The sequence below is a fragment of the Schistocerca nitens genome, chromosome 7, assembly GCF_023898315.1.
Source record: "Schistocerca nitens isolate TAMUIC-IGC-003100 chromosome 7, iqSchNite1.1, whole genome shotgun sequence".
Taxonomy (NCBI): domain Eukaryota; kingdom Metazoa; phylum Arthropoda; class Insecta; order Orthoptera; family Acrididae; genus Schistocerca; species Schistocerca nitens.
This window is the reverse complement of record NC_064620.1, coordinates 455,261,313-455,273,655: the sequence shown is the minus strand read 5'-3', so window position 1 is coordinate 455,273,655 and position 12,343 is coordinate 455,261,313. Positions and strand designations below refer to the sequence as shown.

The window sequence follows — 12,343 nt, the reverse complement described above, 5'->3', positions numbered from 1 at the left end:
TGTTAGGAGTGGATGCAGCAAGCTGTACATACTAGGTGCCTGTGTGCTGATGGATGTTCTGGTAGTGGAATGCTGATTTAAGTGAGGTGTTCAAATGTGTCCCAGGCTTCTAAGTGTGCAATACAATGTGCCTTCTAAATGATATGCAGACGAAATGTAAAGTTGCTGGTCTCACGGAGTGACAAGCTTGTGGGTTTAGTGACATAAATAAGATTCTTTAGGGACTACCACAAAAAGAAACCTGCTAGTGCTAAATTAGTGGACAGTGTGTGCCATTCCTGAGGGCCATGGCACCCCAACTATCTTCCAGGAAAAGTGCTGTTCTGTCCTTGCACATCAAATGCAAAATGGCTGGGTGACTATTGTGCTGTATTCACAAATGGCCTCCAGTATCTAGAGGGACATTTTCAAGGACAGCATCTAAACTGTCAACATAAAAGCTTGACACATTTCACGTCTCAGTGTATCTGTTTTACGGTACAAAATAGTAACGGATAGAGATCAGAAATTTTCTTACTAAAACTCACTAACATTGCCTCAGGCAGATTCAGGTCAAGCCAGAGACAGAGGCTGAAGCAGGAAGCAAGCCATTATGTCACAGTTGGGTCAAGTCAGTGATGCTATCTGCCAAGTAAGGAATAAGTATTTAGCAGAAAAAGGCATGTTGCAAGAAACTGTTATCTACTTCATGAAAGCACTTAGTCAGAAACCTTCACAGCAGTTAACATCCTGTTAAGTGAATGTAACAGAGCAAGGAGGACACATCCAGTCATTACAAACCGAATTTTGCATCACAGCCTCACACTTGTTCCCTTTAAATACTCCAGCTCTTGTCATGAGTTGATCATTGGAGTTGATGGCATTCACAGTAATAGCACTCAATTCCATGATTATGATACTGTAGTGAATCTATCTTTTAGATGCTCCAGCACAGTCTATGAATTGGCCAAAGGTGTGCTATGGTGATGGCCTTCACTGGATGAGCGTCATGCTGCTTGCCACCTACGATTTACTGATGGGGAAACTGAGAGTCTTTCAGTAACATCATGTCCCATAACACTGCCAATACCAGATTTCAATGCAGACACTAGCAACAGGGCCTCTTGGGGTCCATGTTCCTGTTCAACACTCAGGTGCCTTTTGGTCCTGAAACCCACCAGGAGTAGGAGACCAACCAACCAGATGACTACCGACACCAGGTATATTGCGGATGGGTCATCAAGGGTCACTGTAAAATTTGGAGAGGGACCAAGGAAACTCAGCAGACAGTGTGAGAACCATTTCATGCTGGGGAGCTGCCATCATGCTCATCAGCAGCCGTTGTGCCACCAGGGTCGCTGGCATCAAACATTGAGCTGATTCAGTGGATGTCAGCTAGACTCCAACATACAGCTGAATTAGCAACAGCCGAGGCTGCTGCAGAAGGACAATGATTTGTAAACATTGTGAATAAATAACTGAACTCTAATAATGTTTTACTGGCATTGTTCACACTTCACAGGTTTCCAACAACTATCCTGACTTCATGCAGATGTGTCTCTGTGCAGCCTTTTGTAATGACGACGTAGTGTGGACTGATGATTTTATCCCGAAGAATTCCACATCACACATTTAAGGACAACTTCCACTGACAATCAACAGGACATCACCACCTAGGATTTTCTGTGGCCCAGTAAACCATATTATGATGGTTCACTACATCATAATTTGTGAATATTGATTCATGAGAGAACCTAATGCTTTGCAGGTTCCCAGAGTGAAATTATGGACAGCCCATTCAGAGGCAGTAATTCTCTGATTGAAAATATTCCCTTGCAGCTCCTGTTTCCGTGACAGGTAGTATATGTGAAACCTGTGACCCTGTACTATAAGCTATACAGATGTAAGGCTGATACCAGTGACTGCAGAAACACCTTGTAAGCTGCCAGAGGATCTGTGGTGTTTTGCAGCTATGACAAACATCTCCATCTCCTCACTTCTTGCTGCTGTTCATCTGTCACTGCCATGCCCTCTCAGACTACTTGTTTCTACAGTTGTTAATCAGCACGTAAGAATGTAATGGCTGCCGGAGCTCTTCGAACAGGATGTCACATAGCATATGGCATTGTTGCTTCATTGGCATCACATCAGCATTTGCTGAGCATCAGCAACAGGTCAATATACTCGCTGGATGCATGCCATGTTTATTTGGTGTCAGTATCTATGGCACACTGAATGCAATTTGTTTGTGTGGATTGACCTGCTGTGTATATGGCGGTGTAAGGCAGCGGTTGGCAGTCTGTGTATATGGCAGTGTAAGGCAACGGTTGGCAGTCTAATGGAACATGACATCTAACAGCACATTGAGGAAGCTTGTTACTTCATGACACCACATTACATCCTGTCTGCTGCTCATTCAGGAGGCACATTGCATTGCACATTCAGGAACATGGACTCACATTTGAACACTGTTCTAATGTTCTGTCCGACAATAAGACTGGTCACATTTGCTTGGAAATGAAACACACATCCAACTTCTGGAGACCTAGGTCATCTTTAACAATACAAAGGAGACTTTGTATCGTTTTGCTAATTGGAGTAAAGACCATTGGGTGCCATGTTTTTGCTGGAGTCGACTGATATTTCCAGAGATTGTGCAAGCATAATCAGAAGACTATGGTTTCTGAAACTTTGACCTATCACTACATAATTTCTTTGGAATATCTGATGTTCTACATCTCTTCCATGCACAGAATCTTCTTTGATTATTCTTAAACCAGGTGTTAGCAATGATTTAATTGCACTCTGTGCAAAATTCCACTGGGTGTCTTCATCTTTCATTCTTTTTCCACAGTCCATATTCTCAGGCCTTTTGCCTTCCTTCCTTTTCCTACCATCATAGCTGACTGAATATTCAAAGAAGTTTCAGGCTTGCTGCCAGCTGTCATCTGTGGTATTTTGAATGGGCACTTGCCACTCATCTTCAGGTGAGCCATTGGAGACTCCCACTGTCCCACAATTTGTTAAGTGTGCTGTGTGTATTCTGCACATGCATTAAGATAGTGGTCACATACTAACCACACTACCTAGCAGGCACTGCCCTTGGTGGCGGAATTGCAGAACTCTACTATCCCAGGATTGTTGCTAATCACAGCCATTGGTGTACTCTGCCTTCTCAGGTGGTGAAAATTGTGGAAATGATGGGGTCTGCACATTATCAAATTAGTAACCATTATCATGGTTTATCAAATTTTCCCACAGATTCTTTAACAATGGAGTTCCAAAATACTGTTGCTATGGCTGAAATTATAAATTTATCTTATGCCATTGAATATCCAGTGGAAGATACAAATTTCAGCAATAGGAGACTTGGTTGTTTGCACAAGGCAGGAGCAGCATCAATGTTCAGCGCAGCATTCATGTTCAGTGCAGTGTTCTTGCCTGATGCACATAGTCTGACCTACATAGGATGTACCATACTGGCAAGGCATTTTGTAGGTTACAGCCTTCTGTGATAACAAACCATCCTTCACTGATCCCAGGAGGTAGAAAACCAGTTTAACCTGAAACTTCTGGAGGATTCTGTCTATCTTGAATGAAACATTGTCAACAAAGGAAAGACAAGTTAGTGATTCTGCTGACACACTATCCTCTTTTATCTGCTTCCAGGTTTTTGCCTTTAACTTACAGTGACTATTAATTTGAGGACCCTAATATCCAATTTCTCTGAACAATGTTTTTTGATGGGTGAATTATTTAAGCAAACTTTATGGATCTGGAACTATGTGAGCTGTGTGTGCAAGTCTTAAAAGACTCATAGTTTGCAACGGGAAATGTCAACTCAATTATTGAAAATACAAACTTGTATTAGTGGGCTTCTGATAAAGTGAATGCCTCAGAGAGCTACCTTTATCCTGTCCAGCAAAGCCAGAAAACCATCTTTCTTCATTTCCATAGAGAACTGAATGCTCTCTTGAATGAAGTTCAGGTGATGTAAAAACTCCTATTTACTCCATGAGGCCACATTTTGAAAGTATTGCCTACATGTCTCTAAACTACAGTTGGTTTGAGGGCTGCTGATTCCAGTGCTCTCTCTTCAAAATCCTCCCTGAGAAGTTGGCCATCTCATGAAAAGGGGGCTATTCTAGGTGACCCATCAGTTTGCTCAAAAAATTATTGGTTGAATAAAAAATAAGTTGAAGAAAGAGCATGCCAAAAGAAAACAGTGATGTATGCTGAAATTTATTACTAATTACAGTGGAACCTCCATTTTACATTCTCCTGTTTTACATTTTTTGTGAATCTATGACATAAATTCATAAGATCCTGTGAAATAACCAAAAAACAATGCTTGACTTCGTCCTGTTTTCTTTCTATTGACATTTGATGTGGCTGAACAAGTTATAAGTGATTCGAAAGACAGATGGTTCATGACATGGATGGTGCAGGAATTAAAGGAATATTTTAGCCCATTGTGAAAAGGGGAGATGTGAGAGAGGAAATGCTCATGTAATCCGTGATCTGTGTTGCCAACACAGCTTGCAACATTTAGCTTCACTGTACAATTATGATATGACTACTGCTATATTGCAGCGGTAATGGAAAACAAGATAGTTGACACGAAGTGTTCTGAATCGAGCCAATAAGTGATGAACAGGCCCAGCCACCACCTTTTCTTCTGCCACTTATAAATGAGTCTCATTTTTTTGCATGTATTTCTGATGTAGTGTATTCAGCAACAACATCAATTGTCAACCTTTTAAATTCAAACACTGAGTCTCAAAGAATATGCTCAGTCATAATTGAGGAAACATTGCCCATTTCCAGTTACTGAACTCTTATTGGCTGGCGATTTGTTAAGTCACCCGATAGCCAGTGCAGCTACCACACCACACTAACACACGTAAAATAAGCTAACCTACTGGATGTGTTGAGAGGGAAGTGGCTCTTCAGTGGTGAAAGTGCAAGTAGGGATGAAAGCATTTTGTGAAGTGCTGAAAATATACTTTTCATGCACACGATGTTCTATTATGGAGATGCCATACAGAAATAGTACAAGGGTTTTGTGATAGTACATTTTAAAGACTTTCATGTTCAAATCCGACGTGACACAGTTGCGACAACTACATACACTACTCATGTATATAATTTGGACCACACACACCACACACTGTAGATCATAAAGATTGGCAGCAGTGATAGAGGGCATGAAGTAAGCTTTAGCACCTGAACTTTCTTTCAAATTTACATTTTATACAGTGTACAGAAATTCACTGACCCTACTTCTAACAAGCTTGTAACATTAATTGGGGAAGCAAACTCAGTTTCTTACATCGCATTCGCCTCATAAAGCCTAAAACAACACTTTAATAGTGGTGAGCATATAAGAAAAGCATTAAACAGTAACAGCAATGGCGACAAAGAATGTCATTAAGCAGATGTCTGTATTTATGCTTATGGTTTAATCACTTAGCTGCTGTGATGTTTTTGGTTTAATTCATCACATTCATCAAGTTTTGCTTTTTTCTAGGTGAGCACAAAGGATGCTCTCTCAAAAATGCATGTTTTGAATGTATAATCTGTGGTTGTGGCTTGTTGAAAAATGGCTCAATTACCTTGTACCCAGTACCAATTTCAATTTTTTTTATGAGTTTTTACTTGCTGTTACACATCTGTGATTTTTTAAGAACTGATGAAATCCATTATCACAAATTATTATAGGTACATTGTATTAATTTCCTCCACTTAGGTTTTACACAAAGTATTGGAGAGGGCTGCAATTTTTAATCATATATGCCAATTACATATGGCTTTACTTATATCTGGGTGAGTTTTAACATTTTCTTCAATTCTGCAGTCCTCAATTTTGCACTTTTTAAGTCTGGGCTGCACAAAAACATAAAATAAGGGTTTCACTGTAGTGCCAAATAATCTGTGAGGGAGAGACCTCTATAAAGGGTGATACTACATCAAAACTAACTAAATGCTCTGACCTGCCTAGACAAAGAGCTCCCAGTCTACTGATAAAATCAACTGAGTTACATATACACTATGTGATCAAAAGTATCCAGTGACCCTCAAAAACATACATTTTTCATATTAGGTGCATTGTGCTGCCACCTACTGCCAGGTACTCCATATCAGCGACCTCAGTAGTCATTAGGCATTGTGAGAGAGCAGAATGGGGCACTCCATGGAACTCACGAATTCGAACGTGGTCAGGTGATGGGGTGTCACTTGTGTCATACATTTATACAAGAGATTTCCACATTCCTTAACATCCATAGGTCCACTATTTCTGATGTGATAGTGAAGTGGAAACATTAAGGGACATGTACAGCACAAAAGCATACAGATCAACCTCATCTACTGACTGACAGAGACCACCTACAGTTGAAGAGGGTCATAACGTGTAATGGGTAGACATATATCCAGACCATCACACAGGAATTCCAAACTGCATCAGGATCACTGCAAGTACTATGACAGGTAGGTGGGAGGTGAGAAAACTTTGATTTCATGGCCAAGTGCCTGCTCATAAGCCACACATCATGCCTGTAAATGCCAAACAACACCTCACTTGGTGCAAGGAGTGTATACAGAGGATGACTGAACAGTGGAAAAATGTTGTGTCGAGTGACAAACCATGGTACACAATGTGGCAATCTGATGGCAGGGTGTGGGTATGGTGAATGCTCGGTGAACATCATCTGACAGCGTGTGTAGTGCCAACAGCAAAATTCGGAGGTGGTGGTGTTATGGTGTGGTCGTGTTTTTCACGGAGGGGGCTTGCACCCCTTGTTGTTTTGCATGGAACTATCACAGCACAGGCCTACAATGATGTTCTAAGCACCTTCTTGCTTTCCACTGTTGAAGAGCAATTCAGGGATGGCGATTGCATCTTTCAACATGATCGAGCACCTGTTCATAATGCATGGCCTGGGGCAGAGTGGTTGCACAATAACATCCCTGTAATGGACTGGCCTGCACAGAGTCCTGACCTGAATCCTATACAACACCTTTGGAACGTTTTGGAATGCCGAATTCATGCCAGGTCTCACCGACCGACATCGATAACTTTCCTCAATGCAGCATTCCTTGAAGAATGGGCTGCCATTCCCCAATAAACCTTCCAGCGCCTGATTGAATATATGCCTGTGAGAGGGGAAGCTGTCATCAAGGCGAAGGGTGGGCCAACATCATATTGAATTCGAGCATTACCAATGGAGGGCACCAAGGACTTTTAAGTCATTTTGATCCAGGTGTCCGGATATTTCTGATCACATGATGTCAGCATTTACCCACCGACAGTCTCAGCAAGAAAGCAAGATGTTTAGCTAACTCAATATGCATTATTTAAGAATTTTTTTAAAGAAATATAACTGTTGAAGCACTATAACAGTGCTATTATAAACAGTAACAGAATACATAATTCACCTTACAGCAGCTTTTTTCAATACACGGCATTCATCTAGTAGCTGGTTCTCTTACATTGTTTTGTAATAATATATCCACTGAATGCAGGTAGTCATTATTTGACATAATTACTTCACCACATAAGTTTACAAATATTTTATTAATCTAATTATATGAGTTTTTTTATTGGTTAGATAAAAAATCTACTCACCAAGTGGCAGCAGAACACACACATAAAACACTGGTGTGGTTGGCAAGTTTTCGGAGCCAGTGGCTCCTTCTTCAAGCAGAAGGGTTGAAGGAGAAGGAAGTTTCCTAGACCTCTCCAGTGTTTTTCCTTCACCCTTCTTCCTTCCCCTTCAACCTTTCTGCCTGAAGAAGGAGTCATGGGCTCCAAAGGCTCACAATCACAACAGTCTTTCATGCGTGTGTTCTGCTGCTGCTTGGTGAGTAGATTTTTTATGTATCGAATTAAATAATTTCACAATAATTGATTGTTTTCATTGTTATAATTATATGTGCTGATACTTTAGCAGCATACCTCAAGGATGGCATATTCATTTGTGTATTGGTCAGAAAGACGAAACAGCTCTCCTTCTGGCTCCTCCGTTCGGAACCTAAGCTGTACGGATGTTGAAAAATTGTCACTTTCAAAGGAAAGAGCAAATTTTATGTAGCTATGAGGCAGGAATGTGACTGGCTGTGTGGGCATAGAGCAACTATGCCCAGTCCACCCACCATCACACAAACACCAAGGTGATGCATCTGTAAGGTCAGCTTGGCATGTCCCATGGGCAGAACAATCCAAAGAGTGACATGCAGCATCTGTCTGTGGACAGCCAACTACCGTGTTGTTAGACAGCAGTGCATCGGATAGATCCAGTATCTGTAACAATGTAGTCCTTAATTAATTGCAGAATGATAGATGCATGCTACAATTAAAATAACTGGGATCATATTTTAGCATACAAGGAATCATCTACTTAATTTCAACACTGTCTGAGGGCAGACACAAATACCAACAAAGAAAGAAACATGTTTTCCTTCTAATACTGAATTTTTTTGAAGTCTTTTTTTCACCAGGATGACATAATTGGTACACCACTTACAAAAAAGAAAAAAGAAAAAAGAAACATGGAATGGATATATTGCTACTTACCACATAAGTGTATAGTTACTGACAGACACTCTGAAAAAATATTTCTAGATATTAAGAGCTATTGGACTGAGCTCTTCATATGCTAGTGCTGCCTTTTGCAGTGTACAGGGGTGTGGCAGGGACAGGATAGTGGGCCACTAGGGGCAGCACTGGGCTGGCAGTGGAGAGGAGAGATGTAAAGAAAGGGAAAGGACTATGCAGCTGTGCTGGTGGGAGAGAAAATGTGTATAGGACTGAGTGGCAGCAGGGACAGGGATAGAGGCAGGCGAAGAACAGAGAACAGCGAATGCTGAGGTAAGGAGGGTTACAGGAATGAAGGTGGTAGGGAGACCTCCTGCCTGTGTATTTCTGAAAAGCTGGTGTTGGTGGGAAGAATCCAAAAGGTAAATGTTGTGAATTCAATGAAGTCAAGAAAACTGTGTTGTTGTGTGCTCAGCAACTGGGTGGTCAATGGTCAAGCTGTCTCTTGGTCATAGTTTGGCAGTGGCCATTCATGCACACAGACAGCTTCTTAGTCAACATGCCCACATATCTACACGTACATTTACATACACACTCCACAAGCCACCATAAGTGTTTAGTTGAGGGTACACTGTACCACTACTGGTCATTTCCTCTCCTGTTCCAGTTGCAAATAGTGAGGGGAAAAGCTACTGTCTTTATGCCTATGTATGAGCCATAATTTCTCGTCTCCATGGTCCTTACACGGAATGAATGTTAGTGGCAGTAGAATTGTTCTGCAGCTTGAAATGCCAGTTCTCTAAATTTTTTCAGTAGTGATTCTTGAAAAGAATGATGCCATCCCTCCAGGGATTCCCAATTGAGTTCCCGAAGCATCTCCCTTGTTTGAACCTTCTGGTAACAAACCTGGCAACCTGCCTCTGAATTGCTTTGATGTCTTCCTTTACAGTGATCTGTTGTGGATCTCAAATATTTGAGCAGTACTTAAGAATATGTGCTCTCTTTTACAGATAATCCACACTTTCCTAAAATTCTTCCTATAAAGCAACTCTTGCTTTTTCGACCCCAGCGGTATTAGGTTTCGAGGCCCGAGGGCGTCTTTCCAATTTTCTTATTCCTTCCTATAACCCAACTCCTGAGGGGAGCCCACCCCTTAAGAAAAGCCAGCAGTCCTGTGAGTTGTGAGGGTAACACCGCAGGTTGGATGGGAGGCCAGCACCCTCTCTCTGTAAAAAATTAAACATGCTTTCAAGACTACAAGTAAGCCTCGGAACATTACTGACAAAAATAGATGACGTCAATGGCAAAGAAACGGTATACGATTTGGAACGTGGAATGTAAGGAGTCTGTACAAGACAGGAGCTGCAATCAGTGTGGTCAAAGAAATTCAGAGGTACAAACTAGACCTAGTTGCACTGCAAGAAATCCGGTGAGACGATGCTGGGAGCATTGATGTTAAAAACTGTACAATTCTGTATGGAGCCTGTGAACGAGGTCATCTGTTAGGCACTGGTTTCTGCGTCAGTAAGACGTTGGCCACTAATGTTTCAGAATTCGTTTCAGTCAACCCAAGAATATCTGTTCTAACACTGGAAGTAAAGCATATTAAGGCGACTTTTGTGAACTGTCATGCTCCCACGGAGGAGAGCGAATGTGAAGTGAAAGACGAGTTCTATGCACAGCTAGAGGCAGTGATGGACGCTATACCAAATGGTCACCTGAGGATCCTCCTTGGTGATATGAATGCCAAGGTTGGGAAAGAACAAATACTCCAAGACACAACAGGTTGGCACAGTCTACACAACCTAAGAAATGACAATGGAGTTAGGTTCATCAGCTTCGCTACATCATTAGGGTTGTTCATCTCCAGCACAAACTTCCAGCGGAAAAACAGACATAAAGGAACCTGGGTATCACCAGATGGGAGAACTGTAAATCAAATAGACCATGTTGCCGTTGATCTCAGAGCCAAGAGATGGGTGTTAGACGTTAAGACAGCGCGGGGTGCCGAAGGTGGGAGTGATCATTTCCTGGTCAGAGGCCATTTAAACATACAGTGTAAAGGAAGAACGGGGCCTAAGTTAAAAAGAGTGGAAAGGTACCATGTGGAGAAACTAAAAGATGAGGCAACGAAGACCAGATACCAGTTGCAACTTAGTAACCGCTTTGAAGCACTCAGTGAAGTGGATGCGAATCAGGACCTTGAAATTATGTGGGGAAACATCCAGAGCTCAGTTAGGGATACAGCAAAGGAAACACTCATGGGAAACCCAGTGGGCAAGAAGATCTGGTTTGGAAAGGAATGTGCAGATGCCCTGGAAAGGAGAAAGGAAGCCAGGAACAAATGGCTGAAGGGGACAAATCTGGCACAGGCCAAAGCACAATTTGAGGAGGTCCGAAAGACTACACAAGCAATTCTGAGAAGAGCAAAGAGGAAATACATAAGGAATATCATCACTGAAGCAGAAACAGACTTCAGAGGACAAAAGACGAGGGAAATGTTTCTGAGGGTGAAGTACCTCTGCAAAGGTCACCAGGCCAAGCAGAAATTTGTCAAAGATCCCCGTGATAAGATCCTGACGAACGATAGGGACATAGCTGAGAGATGGAAAGAGTACTTTCGACAGCTGCTAAATTGTGATGAACCCGAACTGCAGTTTGATTTCCAGTACCCAATTACAGCCGATGCAGACTATCCCCCACCTACCCTGGATGAGATAAAAACCAGAATCAGACACCTTAAACAGAATAAGAGTCCAGGTCAAGATGGAATACAGGCTGAAATGATCCTGGCAGGAGGAGAGAAACTTGCAGAAAAAATACACCGACTGATACAGGCAATATGGACCAAAGAAGAACTACCAGGAGAATGGAAAACAGCTCTGATTTGTCCAATACATAAGAAGGGTGACAAACTGAAATGTGACAACTATCGAGGAATCGCCATGCTTAACGTCTGCTATAAGATCCTGTCCAATTGCCTCATACATAGAATTCAGCCAGTGGCAGAATCGGTGATTGGGGAGTACCAGGGAGGTTTCCGGCCAGGTCGGTCAACAGTAGATCACATCTTCAGTCTCCGGCAGCTCACTGAGAAACTGGGTGAATATGGTAAAGATTTGCATATTTTATTCGTTGATTTTAAGAAGGCCTATGATTGCATACATCATAAGAGCCTGCTCAACTGTTTAAGGGAGTTTGGCATAGCAGAGAATCTCATCAATCTGATAAAGATCTGTCTGAATGAGACACATGCAAAGGTGAAGATGGGAAATCGCGTAACTGAGGAATTTGAAATTGTGACAGGACTCAGGCAAGGAGATGGGTTGTCCCCTATCCTGTTCAACTTTGCCCTCGAGAAGATCATACGTGAGACCTTCCAAGAGAACGAAGGGATTGAAATTGAAGGAAAGAGACTGGCATACTTAGCCTATGCAGACGACATCTGTTTACTCTCTAGATCGGAAGAGGAGTTGGAGCAAATGACCAAAGCACTAAAGGAGACTGCCAGCAAATTTGGGCTAAACATAAACGCAGCTAAGATAGAGTACCTCGTTATGATGCGTGGTCATTGTCAGACTGCTGATCATCTACAATCACTGCAGGTTGGGGACCTTTCCTACAAGAGAGTGCAAGAATTCAAATACCTAGAGGCACTTTTCACTGAGAACTCGTCATGTGAAGCAGAGATCAATGCCAGAATACAAGCAGGAAACCGATCTTACCACAGCCTAGCACAACTGCTTCGGTCCAAATCTCTCTCCAGACAGTTCAAGATTCGACTGTACAAAACCCTGATCCTGCCTGTTGTTCTATATGGCTGTGAGA

At 42.0% G+C, this 12,343-nt stretch overlaps 1 pseudogene; it reads right to left on the bottom strand.

Annotated features, from left to right (window-relative positions):
• Positions 1-12,343, bottom strand: part of LOC126195684 (neural-cadherin-like) — a 296,356-nt pseudogene that overhangs the window by 41,540 nt on the left and 242,473 nt on the right.